The following is a 23,556-nucleotide window of genomic DNA, read 5'->3' as shown; positions in this document are numbered from 1 at the left end:
AGACCCCCCCCCCCCCCCAACTGACACACACTAAAAATACAAAAAATTAGCCAGGTGTGGTGGCACACACCTATAATCCCAGCTACTTGAGAGGCTGAGGCATGAGAATCGCTTGAACCCTGGAGGCAGAGGTTGCAGTGAGCGGAGATTGTGCCACTGCACTTCAGCTTGGGTGACAGAGTGAGACTCCACCTGAAAAAAACAAAAAAAAAAGGATAAAGGTGAGGCTACAAAGGAAAAAATCGTTACTTTGTGTAGTATACAGTCTCCAAAAACTGACCTCAATGCAGCATATTTTTCAGTCGTTACACCCTTTTGTAGTCCATTCCCACAGTGAATCTTGGCTAACCTAACAAAATTATTTCATTGAGGTGATACTGTGCCAGTTCCAGGGCTAAGCCATGTGAAATCTTGCACCTTCTGACTTGGTTTTCTGGAATGCTAAATCTTGGGATGCTCCCTCTCAGAATCCAGTCACCATGCCATGAGAAACCCAAGCTACATGAAAAGGCCATGGCTAGGCACTGTGGGTCACAGTCTCAACTGACTGAGGTCCTAGCAACATCAACTGCCACTGCCAGTTATGTGAGTGAGCCATCTTGAACATCCCTAGCTCAATCAAGCCTTCAGAGGAATGGAGTCCTTACTGACATCATGTGGAGCAGAATCACCCAGGTAAGCCCAGTCTATTCACAGAATTGTAAGAAATAGTAAAATGGCTGGCATTTCAAGACATGTGTTAGTTTTCTATTGCTGTCATAACACATTACCACAAATGTAGTGGTTATAAAAAACATAAATTTATTATTTAGAGTTTTTTAAGACAGAAGTCTGGTATGGTCTCACTGTGCTAAAATCAAGGTATTGGCAGGCTGCATTCCTTTCTGTTGGCCCCAAGGGAGAATCTGTTTTCTGCTCATTCAGATTATTGGCAAAATTCAGTTGTTTGCAGTTGTTGGATCAAAGTCTCTGTTTTATTGCTGCCTGTAAGCTAATGGCCACTCCCAGCTTCTAAAGGCTGCTGTGTTGCTGGGCTCTTTAAAACCAGCAATGGTGGATGGCGTCCTCAGATCACACCTCCCTGAACTACTCTTCTGCTTCCTCTTTCCACTTTTAAGACTCTAATGATTAGGATCATCTCTCCATCACAAGTTCCTTAACCTTAATCACATCTCAAAGTCCCTTTGCCATGTAAGTTAACATATTTACAGTTTCCAAGGATTAGAAGGGGCATATTTTTGGGTGGAAATAGCATTATCCTGTCTATCACTCCATTTGGAATTGTCTCTTGTATATTGGTAGGAAGTAAGAACAAACTGTGAGCCGTATCTTGACAATACTAAATACTCTGAGCTTTCCCTAAAAGGCTATGGAGAGACAGAAAAGTGTTCTGAACAGAGTGGTCAGTATGACGGGTATTTTTGCAAGCTCTTTTTGCCAGTTCTGTGGAAGCAGAGCCACAGATAGCACACAGAGTGCCTTTGGGCAAATAATGCAACAGTAAGGCTGGGCGCAGTGGCTCAGGCCTCTAATCCCAGCAGTTTGGGAGGCCGAAGTCGGCGGATCACCCAAGGTCGGAAGTTCGAGACCAGCCTGGCCAACATGGTGAAACCCTGTCTCTACTAAAAATACATGGTGGCGCATGCCTGTAATCCCGGCTACTCGGGAGGCTGAGGCAGGAGAATGGCTTGAACCCAGGAGGCAGAGACAACAGTGAACCAAGATCCCACCACTGCACTCCAGCCTGGGCAACACAGTGAGACTCTGTCTCAAAAAAATAATAATAAAATAAAAAAAAAAATGCCACAGTAAGCCATTTTGGTGGATGAATTACAGAAAGACAACCCTCAGGGCTGATGAAGCATAGAAAAGGGAAAATGTCAAAAGTCCTCTCTCCAGGACTCTTGACTTAGCTCTCAGTGCTCAGGTCATATTTCAGCCCCCATTCACCTTCTCTGGAAATCTTTTTTTGTAGGGCACCAGTGGGACTCCCTGTATAGAGAAACAATGGGAGACAAGCAGGGCTAGAAGCAAATCAACCAAACTGGAGGCTGTTGCAGTAATCCAGGAAAGATACAGAAAGAGGAGAAGGAAGAGGAGGGAAAAAGTCTCATGTAAAACGGTGGTGGTAATCTTGTATTAGAATAAAGGAAACAGACTCAGAAGAACTGAAGACACGGAATTCATAAGATGTGGGAAGTACGGGGCCGGGCGCTGTGCCTCACGCCTGTATGTAATCCCAGCACTTTGGGAGGCCGAGGTGGGCAGGTCACAAGGTCGGGAGATTGAGACCATCCTGGCCTACATGCTGAAACCCCGTCCCTACTAAAAATACAAAAATTAGCTGAGCATGGTGCCTGGCACCTGTAGTCCCGGCTACTAGGGAGACTGAGATAGGAGAATAGCTTGAACCCGGGAGGCAGAGCTTGCAGTGAGCCAAGATCGGGCCACTGCACTCCAGCCTGGGCGACAGAGCGAGAGACTCCATCTCAAAAAAACAAAACAAAACAAAACAAACAAACAAAAACAACTCAGAGCTAGACAAAATTACACTCCCTTAGGCTGGGTGCAGTGGCTCACGCCTGTAATCCCAGCACTTTGGGAGGCCGAGGTGGGCGGATCACGAGGTCAGGAGATGGAGACCATCCTGGCTAATATGGTGAAACTCCGTCTCTACTAAAAATACAAAAAATTAGCCGGGCCTGGTGGCGGGCACCTGTAGTCCCAGCTACTCGGGAGGCTGAGGCAGGAGAATGGCGTGAACCCGGGAAGCGGAGCTTGCAGTGAGCCGAGATCGCGCCACTGCACTCCAGCCAGGGCAACAGAGCGAGAGACTCCGTCTAAAAAAAAAAAAAGTCATAAGATGTGGGAAGTAAAAGAGAGGAAAAGATTGAAAAGGATGCAGATGTGATGACGCCAGTCGCCTGCCATCAGAAGCAGCAAGTCTTCTCCAAGATGATACTTTTCTTCTGAAGACGTGAGATTTGAAGAAATAAGAAAACAAAAGAATAACGAACTTTGAGTCTGATGCCTTAACACAGTATTTCATTCAGATGAAGAAATGCTATTGCATGCTAGCCGGGCGCGGTGGCTCACGCCTGTAATCCCAGCACTTTGGGAGACCGAGGCGGGCGGATCACGAGGTCAGGAGATCAAGACCATCCTGGCTAACACGGTGAAACCTGGTCTCTACTAAAAGTACAAAAAATTAGCCGGGCGTGGTGGTGGGCGCCTGTAGTCCCAGCTACTTGGGAGGCTGAGGCAGGAGAACGGCGTGAACCCGGGAGGCGGAGCTTGCAGTCAGCCGAGATCGCGCCACCGCACTCCAGCCTGGGCGACAGAGCAAGACTCCGTCTCAAAAAAAAAAAAAAAAAAGAAAGAAATGCTATTGCATGCTAAAATGTTTTGAAGTTACCAGAGTCAGCAAGACTGAATTTGGAGCCCAGTGAAAAGAAGGCTACAAAGCTGATGGGGGTGCTTGATAGGAATCCTCTCATTAACATGCTCAAAAAGAATTGACTCTGTATTTAGAAATCTCACAAATTGAGGAGGAAAGAGGAAGGAGAATGAGGATAAAAGGGAAGATTTAAAAAAGGATAAGAAAATAATAGCACAAATATATATATGTACACATATATATGTGTGTGTGTGTGTATATATATATATATATATATATATATATTTTTTTTTTTTTTTTTTTTTAGACAGAGTCTTGCTCTGTTGCCCAGGCTGGAGTGCAGTGGGGCGATCTTGGCTCACTTCAACTTCTACCACCTAATTTTTGTATTTTCAGTAGAGACGGAGTCGGGGGTGGGGGGAGGGTCTCACCATGTTGGCCAGGCTGGTCTTGAACGCCTGATCTCAAGTGATCTGCCTGCCTCAGCCTCCCAAAGCGCTGGGATTACAGGTGTCAGCCACTGTGCCCAGTCTAATTTTTTGTATTTTTAGTAGAGATGGATTTTCACCGCTTCGGCCAGTCTGGTCTGGAACTCCTGACGCCGAGTGATCCACCCATCTCAGCCTCCCAAAGTGCTGGGATTACAGGCATGAGCCGTCATGCTCAACCACGAGTATATTTCGAGATAAAATCTAAGATAGTCTTTTTGTAGAAAGAAATATGCTCACTTTCCTTAATTTGAGAACTATGATTTCTTCCTGCTTTAAAAATCATGGTTTCAGTAAATGGGCCTGCATTATTCTGTCAAAAGCCAGCTTCTATGACTTCTCACCTTTTCCAGGTATATATGAAATTCGTGAGAAACAAATCTTACTCATGGTGTCTTCCTTCCCTTTCTGTATAGTGGATACACCAAAGAGCTTCCCAAACCTTGTCTAGTAAATGGGTTTCAGGTGTGCAGGGAGACGTGCATTCCCTCAGCCATTAGTCTCCCCCAGGTCCTTGACTTTTTCATTTCTAAATATCCCATTCTGTTTTTCAAACTTTTTTAGTGGAACCCATAATAAAAAATATAAGTATAGGTTACAACACAACTCTTATTTATTTGCAATGCACTGGGACATTTTGCATTCCATTCTCTTTCACTAAAATCAAAATTCTACTCATGATCCACTCAATTAACTTCATGTGCCACAAGGGTGTCACAATATACATTTTGAAAAACACACTACCCTTGACCTTGACATTAACCTAAACTGCAGGCACCAAGCCCAAGATGTAAATTTCAATCATCTCTTATACTGATTATCACCTTCTGTTTTTTCAGCTTATTTTCTTTTGCCCAGTGGAAAATTATTTAATGCATCTCCTTTCTCCTTACATCTTTACTTCCCTCTTTACACAACCTAAATTTCATGATTAATTATCAGCATTAGTACCTTACAAAACCTTTGTCTCACTCACAATCATTGGTCATGTAATCACCAGACAGGTTCTTCCTGCCCCCACCCTGCACAGACAAAATCATTTCACTGAGACTGTGGTATTGCGTTTAAGAGTTTAATTGGTCGTCAACAAAGCCTGAGTCCTGTCCTCTCGCTCTCCTCCCCGGACAGCAAGAGCTTCACCACTCGCTCCACCTTCTCCACCAACTACCGGTCCCTGGGCTCTGTCCAGGAGCCCAGCTACGGCGCCCAGCCAGTGTGCAGCGCGGCCAGCGTCTATGCAGGCGCCGGGGGCTCTGGTTCCCGGATCTCCGCGTCCCCCTCCACCAGCTTCTGGGGCGACATGGGGTCTGGAGGCCTGGCGGCAGGGATGGCTGGGGTTCTGGCAGGAATGGGAGGCATCCAGAACGAGAAGGAGACCATGCAAAGCCTGAAGGACCGCCTGGCCTCCTACCTGGACAGAGTGAGAAGCATGGAGACCAAGAACCGGAAGCTGGAGAGCAAAATCCGGGAGCACCTGGAGAAGAAGGGACGCCAGGTTGGAGACTGGACAAATTACTTCAAGACCATGGAGGACCTGGGGGCTCAGATCAAATACTGTGGACAACGCCCGCATCGTTCTGCAGATTGACAATGCCCGACTTGCTGCTGATGACTTCAGAGTCGAGTGTGAGACAGAGCTGGCCATGCACTAGTCTGTGGAGAGCGACATCCATGGGTTCCGCAAGGTCATTGATGATACCAATGTCACTCGGCTGCAGCTGGAGACAGAGATCGAGGCTCTCAAGGAGGAGCTGCTCTTCCTGAAGAAGAACCACGAAGAGGAAGTAAAAGGCCTACAAGCCCAGATTGCCATCTCTGGGTTGACCGTGGAGGTAGATGTCCCCAAATCTCAGGACCTCGCCAAGATCATGGCAGACCTCTGGGCCCAATAAGACGAGCTGTCTTGGAAGAACCGAGAGGAGCTAGACAAGCACTGGTCTCAGCAGATTGAGAGTGCACCACAGTGGTCACCACGCAGTCCATCGGTGTTGGAGCTGCTGAGATGACGCTCACGGAGCAGAGATATACAGTCCAGTCCTTGGAGATCGACCTGGACTCCATGAGAAATCTGAAGGCCAGCTTGGAGAACAGCTTGAGGGAGGTGGAGGCCCGCTATGTCCTGCAGATGGAGCAGCTCAACGGAATCCTGCTGCACCTGGAGTCAGAGCTGACACAGACCGGGGCAGACGGATAGCGCCAGGCCCAGGAGTGCGAGGCCCTGCTGAACATCAAGGTAAAGCTGGAGGCTGAGATCGCCACCTACCGCCGCCTGCTGGAAGATGGCGAGGACTTCAGCCTTCGTGATGCCCTGGACAGCAGCAACTCCATGCGAACCATCCGAAAGACCACCACCCGCCTGATAGTGAGTGGATGGCAAAGTGGTGTCTGAGACCAAGGACACCAAAGTTCTGAGACATCAAGTTGGCAAAAGCAGGTTACCCTCTGGGGTGCAGGAGGCCAATAGGAAGTTCGGAGGTCAAAAAACAAAAAAACAAAAAAACAAAAAAAAAAACCAGTTTAATTAACACAAGGCCAGCCACGTGGAAGATGGAGTTATTGCTTAAAGCAGTCTTCCTGAAGGTTTAGAAGTTAGGGTTTTTCAAGGATAGTTTGGTGGGCAGGGAACAAAGGAATGAGTGCTGCTGATTGGTTGGGGATGCAATCACAGGGGTGTGGAAAACGGTCCTCATGTGCTGAGTTCACCTCTCGTGGGGTGTTGGAGGGAGGTATAGGATCAGTTGTGTTGTGAGTCCCGAATCCAGGTGGGGTCAGTCGGTTGGTAGAATACGAAAGTCTGAAAAGCATCTTTAAGACCAATCTTAGGATCTATATAGTGATGTTATCTATAGGAACAACTGGAGAAGTCGCAGATCATGTGACCTCTGACCACATGACTCCTGAGCAGTAAGGGATTATAGAAACTATACCTACATTTTAGCAGAATTCAGGCCCCTCTCAGAATCCTAATTTTATGGTCTTTCATTTGTCTTACAAAGGCAGTTTTAGCACCCCAAACAAGGAGGGGATTAGTTTTAGGGAGGGATATTATCATCTTTGCTTCCAACTTAAACTATAAACTAAATTCCTCCAACGGTTAGCTTGGCCTACACCTAAGAATGAGTGAGGATCGTCAGCCTGTGAAGGTAGAAGCAAGATGGAGTGAGCCATGTTAGATTTCTCTCACTGTGATAATCTTTGCAAAGGCGTATCTGAATATGAATAGGTGAATGAATAGAGAATACTCCTAACTGTGCTCCTTTCTTTGTCACACTCTAAACCAAGGTTTCCTCCCCTCCATTCCACTGAAACTTCCTTGTCAAATCCCAGCAACCTCCATCTTGCTAGATCCAATGGTTAGTTTTCTTTTTCATAATTAACTAATTTATTTATTTATGTATTTTTCCATAAGTTATTGGGGAACAGGTGGCGTTTGGTTACACGAGTAAGTTCTTTAGTGGTGATTTGTGAGATTTTGGTGCACCCATCACCTGAGCAGTATACACTGCACCCTATTTGTAGTATTTTATTCCTCACTCTCCTCCCACCCTTCCCTCAAAGTCCATTGTATCATTCTTATGCCTTTGCATCCTCATAGCTTATCGGTGAGAACATAGCATGTTTCGTTTTCCATTCCTAAACTACTTCACTTAAAATAATAGTCTCCAAGGTCAGGCACGGTGGCTCACACCTGTAATCCCAGCACTTTGGGAGACCGAGGCAGGCAGATCACCTGAGGTCAGCAGTTCAAACCCAGCTTGGCCAACAAGGTGAAACCCTGTATCTACTAAAATTCAAAAATTAGCCATTCATAGTGTTAGGCGCCTGTAATTCCAGCTACTTGGGAGGCTGAGGCAGGAGAATCACTTGAACCCAGGAGGCAGAGGTTGCAGTGAGCCGAGATCATGCCACTGCACTTGAGCCTGGGGATAGAGACAGACTCCGTCTCAAAAAAAAAAAAAAAAAAAAAGAAGAAGAATAGTCTCCAATCCCATTCAGGTCGTTGCGAATGCCATTAATTCATTCCTTTTTATTGCTAATTAGTACTCCATTGTATATATATACCACAGTTTCTTTATCCACTCATTGATTGACAGGCATTTGAGTTGGCTCCACAATTTTGCAACTGTGAATTGTGCTGCTATAAACATGCATGTTCAAGTATCTTTTTTGTTTAATGACTTTTTTTCCTCTAGGTAGATACCCAGTAGTGGGATTACTGGATCAAAGGGTAGCTCTACTTTAGTTCTTTAAGGAATCTCCCCCACTGTTTTCCATAGTGGTTGTACTAGTTTACATTCCCACCAGCAGTGTAGAAGTGTTCCCTGATCACCGCATCCACACCAACATCTACTGTTTTTTGATTTTTTTGATTATGGTCATTATTGCAGGAGTAAGGTGGTATCACATTGTAGTTTTGATGTGCATTTCCCTGATCATTAATGGTGTTGAGCATTTTTTATATGTTTGCTGGCCATTTGGATATCTTCTTTTGAGAATTGTCTATTCCTGTCCTTAGCCCACTTTTTGATGGGATTGTTTGGTTTTTTCCCTCCTGATTTGTTTGAGTTCATTGTAGATTATGGATATTACTCTTTTGTCAGATGTATAGATTGTGAAGATTTTCTCCCACTCTATGAGTTGTCTGTTTACTCTGCTGACTGTCCTTTGGCTGTGAAAAAGCTCTTTAGTTTAATTAAGTCCCAACTATTTATCTTTGTTTTTATTGCATTTGTTTTTGGGTTCTTAGGCATGAAATCCTTGCCTAAGCCAATGTCTAGAAGGGTTTTTCCAATGTTATCTTCCAGAATTTTTATAGTTTCAGGTCTTAGATTTAAGTCCTTAATCCATCTTGAGTTGATTTTTGTATAAGGTGAGAGATGAGGATCCAGTTTCATTCTCCTACATGTGACTAGCCAATTATCCCAGCACATTTGTTGAAAAGAGTGTCCTTTCCCCATATTATGTTTTTGTTTGCTTTGTGGAAGATACGTTGGCTGTTAAGTATTTGGGTTTATTTCTGGGATCTCTACTGTTCCATTGGTCTATGTGCCTATTTCTATACTTGTACCATGCTGTTTTGGTGACTATGGCCTTATAGTATAGTTTGAAATCAGATAATGTGATGCCTCCAGATTTGTTCTTTTTGCTTAGTTTTGCTTTGGCTATGTGGGCTCTTTTTCCATTCCATATAAATTTTAGGATTTTTTTTTCTAATTCTGTGAAGAATGATGGTGGTATTTTGATGGGAATTGTATTGAATTTATAGATTGCTTTTGGCAGTTTGATCATTTTCACAATATTGATTCTACCCATGAGCAAGGGTTGTGTTTCCATTTGTTTGTGTTGTCTATGATTTCTTTCAGCAGTGTTTTGTAGTTTTACTTGTAGAGGTCTTTCACCTCCTTGGTTAGGTATATTTCTAAGTATTTTAATTGTTTTTGCAGCTATTGTAAACGGGGTTGAGTTCTTGATTTGATTCTCCACTTGGTTGCTGTTGCTGTATAGAAGAGCTACTGATTTGCGTACATTAATTTTATATCCAGAAACTTTACTGAATTCTTTTATCCATTCTAGGAGCTTTCTGGAGGACTCTTTAGGGTGTTCAAGGTAAACAATCATATCATCAACAAGTAGTGACAGTTTGAGTTCCTCTTTACTGATTTGGATGCCCTTCCTTTCTCTTATCTGATTGCTCTGGCTAGGACTTTCAGCACTATGTTGAAGAGGAGTGGTGACAGTGGGTATCCTTGTCTTGTTTCAGTTCTCAGAGGGAATGCTTTCAACTTTTCCCCATTCAGATTATGTTGCATGTAGGTTTGTCATAGATGGCTTTTATTACGTTGAGGTATGTCCCTTGTATCCCGATTTTGCTAAGAATTTTAATCATAAAAGGATGCTTGATATTGTTTAATGCTTTTTCTGCATCTATTGAGATGATTGTGTAATTTTTGTTTTTAACCCTGTTTATGTGGTATATCACATTTATTGCACACATACTTGTGTATGTTAAACCATCCCTGCATCCTGGTATGAAACCCACTTGATCAATGTGGATTATCTTTTTGATACGTTGTTGGATTCGGTTAGCTAGTATTTTGTTAAGGATTTGAGCATCTATGTTCATCAGGGATATTGGTCTGTAGTTTTCTTTTTTGGTTATGTCCTTTCCTGGTTTTGGTATTAGGGTGATACCGGCTTCATAGAATGAATTAGGGAGGGTTCCCTCGTCCTCTATCTTGTGGAATAGCGTCAATAGGATTGGTACCAATTCTTCTTTGAATGTCTGGTAGAATTCTGCTGTGAATCCATCTGGTACTGAACTTTTTTTGTTGATAATGTTTTTTGTTTGTTTGTTTGTCTTTTTTAGACGGAGTCTCGCTCTGTCACCCAGGCTGGAGTGCAGTGGCATGATCTCGGCTCACTGCAGCCTCGCCTCCTGGATAATTGGGATTCTCCTGCCTCAGACTCCCAGGTAATTGGGATTACAGGGGCCCACCACCACGACTGGCTAATTTTGTAGTTTTAGTAAAGACAGAGTTTCACCATATTGGCCAGGCTGGTCTCCAACTCCTGACCTCAGGTGATCCACCCTCCTTGGCCTCCCAAAGAGATTACAGGCATGGGTCACCGTGCCTGACCTGGTATTTTTTTTTTTTTTTTTTTTGAGATGGAGTCTCACTCTTGTTGCCCAAGCTGGAGTGCAATGGTGTGACCTCGGCTTACTACACCTCTGCCTCCTGGGTTCAAGCAATTATGTTGCCTCAGCCTCCCAAGTAGCTGGGATTACAGGCACCCACCACCACACCCAGCTAATTTTTTGTATTTTTAGTAGAGATGGGGTTTCCCCATGTTAGCCAGGCTGGTCTCCAACTCCTGATGTCAGGTGATCCACTCACCTCAGCTTCTCAAAGTGCTGGGATTACAGGCATGAGCCACCATGCCCAGCTTGGCCTGGTAATTTTTTAGTTACCATTTTAATCTCGCTGCTTGTTATTTGTCTGTTCAGTGTATCTGATTCTTCCTGATTTAAGCTAGGAGGGTTGAATCTTTCTAGGAATTTATCCATCTCTTCCAGGTTTTCTAGTTTATGTGTATAGAGGTATTCATAGCAGCCTTGAATGATCTTTTGTATTTCTGTGGTGTCAGCTGTAATATCTCCCATTTCATTTTTTATTGAAGTTATTTGGATTTTCTCTCTTCTTTTCTTGGTTAATCTTGCTAAAGGTCTATCAATTTTATCTTTTCAAAGAACCAGATTTTTGTTTTATTTATCTTTTGTATTTTTTTGTTTGTTTGTTTCCATTTCATTTAGTTCTGCTGTGATCTTGGTCATTTCCTTTCTTCTGCTGTGTTTGGGTTTGGTTTGTTCTTGTTTCTCCAGTTCCTTGAGATGTGACCTTAGGTTGTCAGTTTGTGTTCTTTCAGTCTTCTTGATGTAGGTGTTTAGGGCTATGAACTTTTCTCTTAGCACTGCCTTTGCTGGTTCCCAGAGGTTTTAATAGGTTGTCACTATTGTCGTTCAGTTTAAGGAATTTTTTAATTTCCATCTTGATTTCATTTTTGACCTAATGTTCATTCAGGAGCAGCTTATTTAACTTCTATGTATTTGCATGGTTTTGAAACTTCCTTTTTGGAGTTGATTTCCAGTTTTATTCCACTGTACTCTGAGAGAGTGCTTGATATAATTTGAATTTTCTTAAATTTATTGAGGCTCATTTTGTGGCCTATCATATGGTCTATCTTGGAGAAAGTTTCATGCGCTGTTGAATAGAATGTGTATTCTGCAGTTGTTGAATGGAATGTTTTGTATATATCTGTTAAGTCCATTTGTTCCAAGGTATAGTTTAAATCCATTGTTTCTTTGCTGACTTTCTGTCTTGATGACCTGTCTAGTACTGTCAGTGGAGTATTGAAGTCCCCCACTATTATTGTGTTGCCATCTATCTCATTTGTTAGGGCTATTAATTGTTTTATAAATTTGGGAGCTTCAATCATAGGTGCACACATGTTTAGGATTGTGATATTTTCTTGTTAGACAAGGCCTTTTACCATTATATAATGTCTCTCTTTGTCTTTTTTAACTGCTGTTGCTTTAAAGTTTGTTTTGTCTGATATAAGAATAGCTATGCCTGCTCAATTTTATTGTCCGTTTGAATGAAATGCCATTTTCCTCCGCTTTTTTTTTTTTCTTTTTGAGACGGAGTATTGCACTGTCGCCCAGGCTGGAGTGTAGTGGCACCATCTCGGCTCACTGCAAGCCCCGCCTCCTGGGTTCACGCCATTCTCCTGCCTCAGCCTCCTGAGTAGCTGGGACTACAGGTGCCCGCCACCACGCCCGGCTAATTTTTTGTATTTTTAGTAGAGACGGGGTCTCACCATGTTAGCCAGGATGGTCTCGATCTCCTGACCTGGTGATCCGCCCGCCTCGGCCTCCCAAAGTGCTGGGATTACAGGCGTGAGCCACCGTGCCTGGACAAGATTTAGAGAACCTTTTAGCAGTTCTTGTAGTGGTGGCTTGGTAGTGGCAAATTCTCTCAGCATTGGTTTGTCTGAAAAAGACTATCTGTCTTTCATATAAGATGCTTAGTTTTGCAGGATACAAAATTCTTGGCTGATAATTGTTTTGTTTGAGGAGGCTGAATGTTGGGCCCCAATCCCTTCTAGCTTGTAAGGTTTCTGCTGAGAAATCTGTTGTTAATCTGAAGGTTTTCCTTTATAGGTTACCTGGTGGTTTTGTCTCACAACTCTGAAGATTCTTTCCTTTGCCTTAACTTTAGATAACTTGATGACAATGTGCCTAGGCAATGATCTTTTTTGTGATGAATTTTCCAGGTGTTTTTTGTGCTTCTTGTATTTGGATGTCTAGGCCTCTAGCAAGACCAGGGAAGTTTTCCTCGATTATTCCCCCAAATACATTTTCAAAACTTTTAGATTTCTCTTTTTACTCCGGAACGCCAATTATTCTTAGGTTTGGTCACTACAAAATCCCAGACTTCTTGGAGGCTTTGTTCATATTTTCTTTTTCTTTTTTCTTTGTGTTTGTTGGATTGGTTTAATTCAAAGACCTTGCCTTCAAGCTCTGAATTTCCTTCTTCTACTTGTTCAATTCTATTGGTGAGACTTTCCAGAGCATTTTGCATTTCTATATATGTGTCCAATGTTTCCTGAAGTTTTGATTGTTTTTTATTTATGCTATCTGCTTCACTGAATATTTCTCCCTTCACTTTTTTTTTTTTCGAGATGAAGTCTCACTGTGTTGCTCAGGCTGGAGTGTAGTGACATGATCTCAGCTCACTGCAACCTCCGCCTCCCAGGTTCAAGTGATTCTCCTGCCTCAACCTCCCAAGTAGCTGGCACATTACAGGTGCACGCCACCACACCCAGGTAATTTTTGTATTTTTAGTAAAGATGGAGTTTCACCATGTTGGCCAGGCTGACCTCAAACTCCTGACCTCAAATGATCTGCCCACCTCGGCCTCCCAGGGATTACAGGTATGAACCACTGCACCTGGTCTCTCCCTTCACTTCTTGTATCATTTTTTGGATTTCCTTGTGTTGGGCTTCACCTTTCTCTGGTGCCTCCCTGATTAGCTTAGTGACTAACCTCCTGAATCCTTTTTCAGGTAAATAAGGGATTTCTTCTTGGTTTGGATCCATTACTAGTGAGCTAGTGTGATTTTTGGGGGTTGTTAAAGAGCCTTGTTTTGTCATATTACTAGAGTTGGTTTTCTGGTTCCTTCTCATTTGGGTAGGCTCTGTCAGAGGGAGGGTCTAAGGCTAAAACTGTTGTTCAGATTCTTTTGTCTCACAGGGTGTTGCCTTGATGTAGTACTCTCCCCATTTTCCTATGGATGTGGCTTCCTGAGAGTCAAGCTGTAATGATTGTTATCTCTCTTCTGGATCTAGCCACCCAGCAAGTCTACCAGGCTGTGGACTGGTACTGAGGGTTGTCTTCACAGAGTCCTGTGATGTGAACCATCTATGGGTCTCTCAGCCTTGGATACCAGCATCTGTTCCAGTGGAGGTGGCAGGGTGTGAAATGGACTCCATGAGGGTTCTTAGCTTTGGTGGTTTAATGCTCTATTTTTGTGCTGGTTGGCCTCCTGCTGGTAGGTGGCACTTTCCAGAGAACATCAACTGTGGTAGTATGGAGATGAACCAGCGGTAGGCAGGACCCTAGAACTCCCAAGGGTATATGCCCTTTGTGTTCAGTTATCAGGGTGGGTAAAGAAGGACCATCAGGTGAGGGCAGGGCTAGGCGTGTCTGAGTTCAGACTCTCCTCGGGTGGGTCTTGCTGCGGTCGCTGTGGAGGAGGGGAGGTTCCCAGGTCAATGGAGTTATGTACCTAGGAGGATTTTGGCTGCCTCTGCTGAGTCATGCAGGTTGTCAGGGAAGTGGGGGAGAGCCAGCAGTCACAGGCTTCACCCAGCTCCCATGCAATCTGACGGGCCAGTCTCACTCCCACTGTGCCTCCCCTAACAGCACCAAATCTGTTTCCAGGCAGTGGGCAAGAAGAGTTGAGAATTTGCCCCAGGTTACCCGCCTCCCAGCTGTGAAAGAAAGTAGGGTTTTAGTTCTTCCCCTACCTGTGGAGTCTGCATGCTGGATTCATGCCCTCCCCCAAGTTCTGGCCATGAGGTTTCTTGACTAGTTCAAATTGTTACAAAGCTCAGCTGGAGGTTTCCTTCTTCCTGTGCCATTTTCCCTGTGCCTCTGGCTGCCCTCCCAAAGGATCCCTGTGATGCCAGCAGGAGCGGCCTACTTGGGGACCCAGCAAGCTCACAGGGCCTGTCCAATTGCTTCCTCTACCCCCGTATTTCCCTTGGCTCTCTAAATTGACTCAGCTCCAGATAAAGTCAGAATCTTCTCCCGTAAACTAGACCTTCAGTTTCCCCAGTGGGGGTGTGTGCTAGGGGGCGGAGGATCTCCCTTTCTCACTTCCACAGTTTGGGCACTCACAGTATTTGAGGTGTCTCCCAGGTCCTACAGGAGCAATCTGCTTCCTTCAGAGGGTCCGTGGGTCCTCTTGGGTTTCCTGATTTATTCCTGAAGTCGTTCTGGAGTTAAAATTCATGATGAGGGCCTCCACACGCTGCTCCGTCCATCGAAGTCAGAGGTGCAATCTAGTCCTGTCTCCCGTCTGCCATAATGTTCCCAATGCTCTCCCAATGTTCAATTTTCAGGCTTCAATTTGCTCAGTCTCTCAATGTCATTTGGCCCAGTTGATATTCTCCCTTCATGAAAACACATTCCGACCAGGAGCAGTGGCTCACGCCTGTAATCCCAGCTCTTTGGGAGGCCGAAGCGGGTGGATCACGAGGTCAGGAGATCGAGTCCATCCTGGCTAACACGGTGAAACCCCGTCTCTACTAAAAATACAAAAAAATCAGCCGGGTGTGGTGGCAGGTGCCTGTAGTCCCAGCTACTTGGGAGGCTGAGGCAGGAGAATGGCTTAAACCCGGGAGGCGGAGCTTGCAGTGAGCCAAGATGGCTCCACTGCACTCCAGCCTGGGCGACAGAGTGAGACTCCATCTCAAAATAAATAAATAATAAAAATAAATTTTAAGAAAACACAACATGTTCCTCTTTAGACCCCTGAGGGTCTTCTTTCACAAATATTAAATCCTTTAATGTTAATGAAAGATCTGAAGTATGCCAGCCTCAAGTTTACAAGATGACCTCTTTTAATCTTTTTTCACCGCAGAAAGGAAATAACTTCCTTCAGTGTTGCTAAAATTTTATTATTCAGGCAGAAGCAGTTTCATGACACAATGAGTATCTGAAAAGGAAAAGCCATTGGCAATCATCCTGATACTTCCAATCACTTATAAACCATTATTGTCTATCACAAACCATCCATTTTTATCTGTTAAGCCAGATGTTGTCCTTGAAGCTCACTGAGACCTCTTAATTCTTTATTCTTTTCATAAATAGTGTTTCCCCAAACTGGTGAACCAGTTGCTTTTGCTGCTCAACTTTTTAGGGAGCCAACTGAGAGACATAGCCATTCCAGACCTTCCCACCCCCGCAAAAAAAAAAATCCAACAATTATATAATATATGCATGTATTACTTTAATATCAAATCTTATAAGTAGATGTTTGAAATTATATATTATTCTGTAATATTTGTTTCTCCATTGCAAAACTATTATTTAAACAAAACAATAATGGTGTGTCCCGAACTGGTAGGTTCTTGGTCTCACTGACTTAAAGAACGAAGCCACAGACCCTCGCAGTGAGAGTTACAGCTCTTAAAGTGGTGCATCTGGAGTCTGCCCCTTCTGATGTTCAGATGTGTTCGGAGTTTCTTCCTTCTGATGGGTTCGTGGTCTTGCTGGCTCAGGAGTGAAGCTGCAGACCTTCACGGTGAGTGTTCCAGCTCTTAAGGTAGCACGTATGGAGTTGTTTATTCCTCCCATTAGGTTTGTGGTCTTGCTGGGCTCAGGAATGAAGCTGCAGATCTTCGCGGTGAGTTTTACAACTCATAAACGCAGCGTGAACCCAGAGAGTGACCAATTAAAAGATTTACTGCAAAAAGCGAAAGAACAAACCTTCCACAGTGTGGAAGAGAACCCGACACGGTTGCCAATGCTGGCTCGGGCAGCCTGCTTTTATTCTCTTATCTGGCCCCATCCACATCCTGCTGATTGGTAGAGCCGAGTGGCCTGTTTTGTCAGGGCGCTGATTGGTGCGTTTACAATCTCTGAGCTAGATACAAAGGTTCTCCACCTCCCCAACAGATTAGTTAGATACAGAGTTTTGACACACAGGTTCTCCAAGGCCCCACCAGAGCAGCTAGATACAGAGTGTCGATTGGTGCACTCACAAACCTTGAGCTAAACACAGAGTGATGATTGGTGTGTTTACAAACCTTGAGCTAGATACAGAGTGCCGATTGGTGTATTTACAATCCCTGAGCTAGACATAAAGGTTCTCCACGTCCTCACCAGAGCAGCTAGATACAGAGTGTCGATTGGTGCACTCACAAACCTTGAGCTAAACACAGGGTGCTGATTGGTGTATTTACAATCCTGAGCTGCATATAAAGACTCTCCACGTCCCCACCAGACTCAGGAGCCCAGCTGGTTTCACCTAGTGGATCCCGCACCGGGGATGTAGGTGGTGTTGGCTACCAGTCCTGCGCCCTGCGCTCGCATTCCTCAGCCCTTGGGTGGTCGATGGGACTGGGCGCCATGGAGTAGGGGGTGGTGCTCGTCGGGGAGGCTCGGGCCACACAGGAGCCCATGGAGTGGGTGGGAGGCTCAGGCATGGCGGGCTGCAGGTCCCGAGCCCTGCCCCGCGGGAAGGCAGCTAAGGCCCGGCGAGAAATCGAGCACAGCACCGGTGGGCCGGCACTGCTGGGGACCCAGTACACCCTCCGCAGCCACTGGCCCGGGTGCTAAGTTCCCTATTGCCCGGGGCCAGCAGGGCTGGCTGGCTGCTCCGAGTGTGGGGCCCACCAAGCCCACGCCCACCCGGAACTCCAGCTGGCCCGCAAGCGCCGCAAGCAGCCCTGGTTCCCGCTCGTGCCTCTCCCTCCACACCTCCTTGCAAGCTGAGGGAGTGGGCTCCAGCCTTGGCCAGCCCAGAAAGGGGATCCCACAGTACAGTGAGGGGGCTGAAGGGCTCCTCAAATGCCACCAAAGTGGGAGCCCAGGCAGGGGAGGTGCCGAGAGCAAGCGAGGGCTCTGAGGACTGCCAGCATGCTGTCACCTCTCAATAGGAGTAGTTAATAATGGCAATTAGAAGTAATTTATAATAGGACTAATTACATAAATAATATGTTTGGGAAAAATATAACAATATGTTTTTAGTATTTCTATCTGTTCTCTTATGTAGTGATTTATTTTAACTTTTTAAAACTTTATTGGATATTTAAGTCTCATAGGCTATATTATTTCAACTTTAAGGCACATTAATAAAGGAAAAACAAATACAAAAACGTAAAATACAACAAGAATGTAAAAGAAGAACATAACTACAATAAAACTACTTAAGCAGATATTACCCATATTTAATAAAAAATGACATTTCTTTCTGTCCCATGAAACAATTGAGTATCTTTACCCTTTCTGTTTCTTTTTCCAATATTCTTTCTGTGACCTGTCTGCAACATTTAAGACATCTTTATTTTCTTTTATATAGTGGTAATACTGAATACAGTCAAAGGTAAAATTCACTTTGAATTGCAGCTCTGCTCTTATCAAGCCCATATTACTTAGATTCCTGGTATCATTCTAGTGTGATAAAATCACACTAAATATCCTCTCAACCAAAAGCATTTGAGCATTGAATACTCAGTATTTTACTTACTAGCAATAGCAGACTGTTGCAGCGAGCTGAGATCGCACCACAGCACTCCAGCCTGGGCAACAGAGGGAGACTCCATCTCAAAAAAATTAATAAATAAAATGAAATAAATAAATAATAAACTTGGGAAACAAAGCTTGGATTCCAAATAAATTGTATTTTTAGCAAGAGATTGATAAAGTCCTATTTAACTTGCATTCTGAAGCAGTCTTTTTTTTTAAAAAAAAGAATCTTTTCTTAGTGTATGAATCTTTATGTCACAATCTACATAACATAACATTGTTAAAATTAATGAGAGGCTATTGTTTTGGAATGAGCTCCTGCATTAGGCTCCAACAGACCAGACCAAACCAGAAGGGAGCCCTTTGTGCAGGGTGCCAAGTAATCAAACTGAAATTTAAAACAGGCCAGTTTTCCAAAAAACAGGAGATTCACAATAACCAGTAGAAAAGGGTCCAGACTACCTCAGCCAGCATGTTAAGGAAGTATCCTCTGCTTTAACCTTACAAGGACAGTCACTTTGAAATTACCAATCCACTTATTGTTCCTTGTTTGTAGTTTCTTCAACCTTTTCTACCCATAACCTCATCTCCTTGTCAGAGCACCTTCCTATTTTGTAAATGAGATGCTGCCTGATTCATGAATTGCCAATAAAAGTTGATCTGATCTTTAACCTAAGTGTTTTGAAATTTTGTTCTTCGACAACATCAAACAAATGAAAGTATAAATTTCTGTTTTACGGTAGTTCTTTTCTCCATTCTCGCTCTTAAAATATTGTCAAATTAGAGAATAGCGTTCCTCTTGTCCCACACTTTGAAAATATGATTTTACACCAAGTAAACATTTTAACATCTATCCTATGGCCAGCAATAATTATAGTCAACTTTAGACATTTCTAAGGAGGCTACCTCCTTTCGTTTCTATAAAGTGAAAATTCTTATTAAGTGTTTCTGCACATTTTGAGGAAACTAAAAAGTGACCATAAATCTCATTAAGCCATGAAAGCCTCAATATCACCAGTAAATAAATCACAATCCTTCTTAGCAGTGTTGTTTGTTTTGTTTTGTTTTGTTTGAGACGGAGTTTCGCTCTTGTTGCCCAAGCTGGAGTGCAATGGTGCGATCTCGGCTCACTGCAACCTCTGCCTCTGGGGTTCAAGCGATTCTCCTGCCTCAGCCTCCCGAGTAGCTGGGATTACAGGCATGTGCCACCACACCCCGTTGATTTTTTGTATTTTTAGTAGAAACGGGGTTTCACCATGTTAGCCAGGCTGGTCTCAAACTCCTGACCTCAGGTGATCCACCCGCTTTGGCCTCCTAAAGTGCTGGGATTACAGGCGTGAGCCATCACGCCCGGCCTCTTAGCAGTGTTGTGAACAACATGTGCAGAACATTTCACATGTAAGATCTTTTCATTTTCTTTGGTAGAAAGTTTATAGTCTGAATGGAATTTGCCAAAATTTACATTTGCACTGTCTGCCAAATATGCAGATAGATGAGCAAGATCTAACTTGTAGTTGACCAACATATCAATGATTGTTTATGCTTCAAGTGGTTTCATTAAGTCTTCATACATACCAGGAAAGATGATTCTCAACATCATGTTTCAAATCAAAGTATGTAAGAGGTAAGGGAAACTTTTTTTTTAATGGTTGAGGTGGATTTGACACATCGTTATGTTGTAGAGAGCAAGGTCGTCTGATAGAATCAGCTGTACACTGCAAGAGACCAATATGTGGTATCAGAATCTCCTCTTGTTCACCCACGAGATGCAACCTCTGAATCAGGAAATAGAGTAATTAAGGAAGCCATAAAATAATGCTTGTTCTTTTCTAATATTCTGCCCAATACCATTTTCTTTTATTTAATTTTAAGTTTTTTTAAGGTCTCCTTGTAAGCAAGCCCAATGCTATTCTCTACAGAGCGCTGGTGTCACTTTTGGGAGACAAAAACACTTTTGATTGGTTCACGAGTTCTTGCCTGTCTCATCCCAGACTTGAGAGATGCCGTCTCCCTGTGTACTTTCACATCCAAATCTGTTTTGAATATTGCGTAGTATGCTCCGTTTTGATTATTTATTCTCCAAATCCGGTTGTATGTGTCCTTCTATCTGTCATCGAAGTAACAGTCTATTTAGACTTTTTCAGTGCTATCTGGGTTATGCTGGCGTTCGCATGATAATCGTTCTCGTTTTCGTTATCTAAACTCTAAAAATCTGGCCATAATATTCACAATGCTAAAAATTAAACTAAAGCCGGGCGCGGTGGCTCAGGCCTGTAATCCCAGCACTTTGCGAGGTCGAGGCGGGCGGATCACTTGAGGTCAGGAGTTCCAGAATAGCCTGGCCAACATGGTGAAACCCCGTCTCTACTAAAGATACAAAAAATTAGCCGGGCGTGGTGGTGCAGGCTTGTAATCCCAGCTACTAGGGAGGCTGAGGCAGAGAATCGCTTGAACCCTGGAGGCAGCTGTTGCAGTGACCCAAGATCACGCCATTGCCCTCCAGCCTGGGCGACAAGAACGAAACTCCGTCTCAAAAAAAAAAAAAAATTAAACTAGCAATACAAACTAGCACTATGTAGACACAACAGTCTACAGTCAAAGACCGAGTGCTACGGTCACGGCTGAAAACGCTAACATCGCGCATTTAAGTCGCCTCACTCAGAGCGGTGCACGGTGCAAGGTTGTCACCATCAGCGGACAGGGGAAAAACGGCGACAACTACAAAAGTGGGATAACCTAAGCCCTATTATCCATTGGCAATAAAATCAGTGTTGCTTTCGGCCCTGGGGCAGGGGTGGGAACAAGGATGGGGTTGTCACTTTTTGTGTGTATATATTCTCTCCAACCTATCGCCAAAAACCGAAAGCCCGGACTTTTCACATCCCAGGTAGGGTTTTCCTGGGAAGTGGGTCTTTGAGTGCTAAACCCCAGACAATCCCCTGGCAAACAAAGACAGTGGAGAAGACAAGCTTTTCACCCCTTCCTGCTATTACTACCGCTCTCACATCCTAGCAGATGCCCAAGAGTTTGCACCAAGAGCGCCATATTCTTTACACCATGAAGTTGCATTTGTCCAAATCCCTTTGGACTTCCTCAAGACCGAGACGGAGACGTGATCGGGGAAGACTGCAGTGGGTTGAAAAGCCAGTGGGACTTAGGGAGGTTTTTTTTTAAAAACAGACGGCCTTACAAGGAGTTTGCTGTACATTAAGACGGCCTTACAAGAAGTTTGCTGTACATTAAGACGGCCTTACAAGACGTTTGAGCACATGAGATAGCGACAGGTGGAGACGCCTGTCAAAGGACATTGTTTTGTTGTTTAAGATAGTAAACGCTTCAATGCTTCCGGATGGGAAACACCGGATCACTTTTCCTGCGGGAAAGAACCGGTATGGAGGGAGAGAGAAAACAGGCCGTTTTCCTGATCTCTCCAGACAAAATGGATGGACGCCCGTGCAGGTTAACTGTCAGGTTTCTGGACAGGACGTTTTGGAAATTTTCCACCTAAGGTGAGAAGTGGGGGGTCATCAGTTCAGAATAAGAGGGGCAAAAGCAGCGGGATCAGCAGCGACTTTCTTCATCTGATTCAGGTTTTGGAAGCTGGTGAGCTTTTGAGAAGTTTCATAAGAATATTTTATTTTAGAAATTTAAAATAAAGGTAATGTAGACAAAAATGTTTAAATAAGGTAAAAATCAGTGTTGAAAACACCTGCTGAGGAGTGTTAGTCGTCTGCCTCCTTAGCGCAGTAGGCAGCGCGTCAGTCTCATAATCTGAAGGTCCTGAGTTCGAACCTCAGAGGGGGCAGCTGACGTTTTTGTTCCCAACTTCCATAAATAACCCTATTTGTTCAGTATACAATTATCTCTATAGTTTGTTATCAGACAGACGAAGTCTCAGCACTCTGTGTCCCGACGGCTTATCAAGTTCTAGTAAATCTCTTTCAGTTCTTCTTATGAGTATCATCTCTTTCCAGTGGGCTTGCTGTTTTCTCTGAGTTCTTCTGACCTCAATTCCCTCGTGGGACAGTATCCTTCTACTGGTGCAACTTAATTTGTTGAAAAAATGAATAGACAGATGAAAACCTGATATTCAATTTGTTGTGGCAGCCCTAGGAAACCAACACACCATCCCTTCTCTCACTCACCAACCTCCCATCACATCAACCTTAAGTTGTTTTATTTTCTTCATAGAATTTTTTACTATATAAAGTTTCCTTGTTCTTTTATTTTTTTAACGTTTTTATTGTCTGTTGCCCACCCATCCTCCTAGACTGTAAATTCCGTTAGAGACTGAATTTGTTTTATCCAGTTCTATATTTTCAGTGCCTAGCACAGTATCTGATAAACAAGTATTTCTCAAATCAATCACTTAATTTGCATATTAAATGTTATGGTTTTCTTTCCATGCGTCTTGTCACTATCTTACTCCACACAATCAACATCTCAAACTTAGATTACTTGCAATCATCACCCCAGCAGTTACACATACTGAAATTCATCTTGCAGGCTATACCTCTCTGGCCCAGTCCGTGCTGGAAAAAGAGAGGGCTCTCCTCCAACATGTCTGGACCTCAGGGGTCTGTATTTCAGGACAGCTCTCTTAACAGTTCATTCTGTTGCCGACTTAAGGAAGCGTTTTATACGGAACATCTTAACAATTTCGTCTGGACCCTAGGCCTCTGGTTCCAGGAGCCTGCATCTACCACAGTTAAGGAAATGCTGTTAAAGATTTGGGAGAAGCCTAAGAGCTGGGTTGTCTGGCTGTTCAGGCAGCTCTTCAGAGACTGCTTTATCCTTATTGGAGCCATCACAATTCAGAGTCTGTTCCTCTCCTTTGCAGAGTCAGACACTATTTTTATTTTATTTACTTATTTGTATTATTTATTTATTTATTTATTTATTTATTTATTTATTTATTTATTTTGAGACGGAGTCTCACTCCGTCTACCAGGATGGAGTGGAGCCGTGCGATCTCGGCTCGCTGCAACCTCTGCCTCCCTGGTTCAAGCTATTCTCCTGCCTCAGCCTCCCAAGTAGCTGGGATTATAGGCGCGCACCACCACTCTCAGCTAATTTTTGTATTTTTAGTAGAGACTGTTTCAGCATGTTGGCCCGGCTGGTCTCGAACTCCTGACCGCAGGTGATCTGCCCGCCTCGGACTCCCAGAGTGCTGGGATTACAGGCGTGAGCCACCGCGCCCCGTCAGAAATTATTTTTATGTATTTTTATTTTTATTTTTTGTGACGGAGTCTCGCTCTGTCGCCCAGGCTGGAGTGCAGTGGCACAATCTCGGCTCACTGCAACCTCTACCTCCCGGGTTCACGCCCTTCTCCAGCCTCAGCCTTCCGAGTAGCTGG

The 23,556-nt window shown here is 44.0% G+C and overlaps 1 non-coding gene and 1 pseudogene across 1 annotated transcript; both read left to right on the top strand.

The window, feature by feature from the left end:
* Positions 1 to 654: 654 nt before the first annotated feature.
* On the top strand, positions 655 to 22,911 carry LOC101152762 (keratin, type I cytoskeletal 18-like; annotated as a pseudogene).
* Positions 21,932 to 22,004, top strand: TRNAM-CAU (transfer RNA methionine (anticodon CAU)). Its single transcript has one exon. It is a non-coding gene; the product is annotated as a tRNA-Met (tRNA).
* Positions 22,912 to 23,556: the final 645 nt, after the last annotated feature.

This window comes from Gorilla gorilla, chromosome 5 (genome assembly GCF_029281585.2).
Source record: "Gorilla gorilla gorilla isolate KB3781 chromosome 5, NHGRI_mGorGor1-v2.1_pri, whole genome shotgun sequence".
Taxonomy (NCBI): domain Eukaryota; kingdom Metazoa; phylum Chordata; class Mammalia; order Primates; family Hominidae; genus Gorilla; species Gorilla gorilla.
This window is presented reverse-complemented; position numbering and strand designations above follow the sequence as displayed.